Source organism: Oryzias melastigma, linkage group LG8 (assembly GCF_002922805.2).
Source record: "Oryzias melastigma strain HK-1 linkage group LG8, ASM292280v2, whole genome shotgun sequence".
Lineage (NCBI taxonomy): Eukaryota > Metazoa > Chordata > Actinopteri > Beloniformes > Adrianichthyidae > Oryzias > Oryzias melastigma.
In genome coordinates this window covers 10,778,814-10,780,060 of record NC_050519.1, presented here as the reverse complement: position 1 = coordinate 10,780,060, position 1,247 = coordinate 10,778,814, and positions in this window count along the sequence as shown.

Here is a 1,247-nt window from a genome sequence, read left to right as displayed (position 1 = left end):
AAAAAAAAAAAAAAAAAAAGCTTTTCCAGTGAAGAACAAATGAAAGCCGTAAAGCAAGTTGTGACATGTTTGCAGTAATTAATATTTGTACGTCTGATTCAAGCTCCAGTTGGCGACGCCTGGAAGTGAGAAGGTAACAAACACTAGGATGAATCACTTTCGTTTCAGTTTGTATCCGTTTAAGTTGAGAGCCTGAACAGTGTGTTTTAAAATTCAACATTAGCTTGAAGTTTGGGAAGATCGATTCAACTGTCACTGCTATGAACCCGAGTTTAGAGCCGGCAGGAGAAGTTTTTACCCCGGGGAACGCAGAAGCATGAAGTGGAACCTTATTTTGTAAGTGGTAGGGTCTCATGTTTTCTAGTTTACAAAAATTGATTTTAGGAGAAATATGTTTCTAATTACTCTTCATGTTTTTTCTGTATTTGTTTTTATATTGCTCTTATTTGTTCAGTCTAGCAGCCGGACAGACAGACAGAGGCTGACAACTTCTTACTTAAGTGTTATTGTTTAAACTGAGGTAATTCTTTATATTCCTTGCACAGACTTATGTTTCTATTAACCGTTTTTAATTTAAATTAACACATATATATAGTCAAATCCCCACACGAATCTGTGTAAACTATACTTACAAACTAGCTCACATGCTAATATATATGCATGCATGCAACACAATGCACAGTGTTTGTAACCTGGACATCCACCTCTCGGATTATCTGAATGAAAGTGGGTGCATGGAAGGTGTAGAAGCTCCAGATGCCAAGGGTGCAGTCCAAAGTCCTAGAGGCTCCAAATGACAGACACATTATTACCTTATCACCACAGTCCTATAAATTAGACCAATGCAATACCCCCCAATACACACACAATCATTTGTGGCTCATAGGGGGTCACAGCGCCTGTTTATGTGCAAAAATGTGTGATTAACATGTAGTTTGTTTTTAGGGAGGTGGTGCCCAAAGTCTCACCAACTAAAAGAACTCTATGTTTGATATGCGGTTAAATTTCACGCCTGTTGGAAGAGGCAGGAGCTTCGCCCTGGGGTCAAACTGGTAAACTTGGCCCTAACGGTCCAACAGGTGGAGGCTGAACCCAGAGAGACCATGAGGTTAGCTATCAGAGTATTTTCTGTTATGCTTTATTGAGTTGATCCTAGCTAACACGGTCCAGCAGCAGGTTTCTGTACCGAGTGCTGCAGATTTTCAAACTCTTATGTGCTGTAGAAGTGGCAGTGTGATAAATTGTCA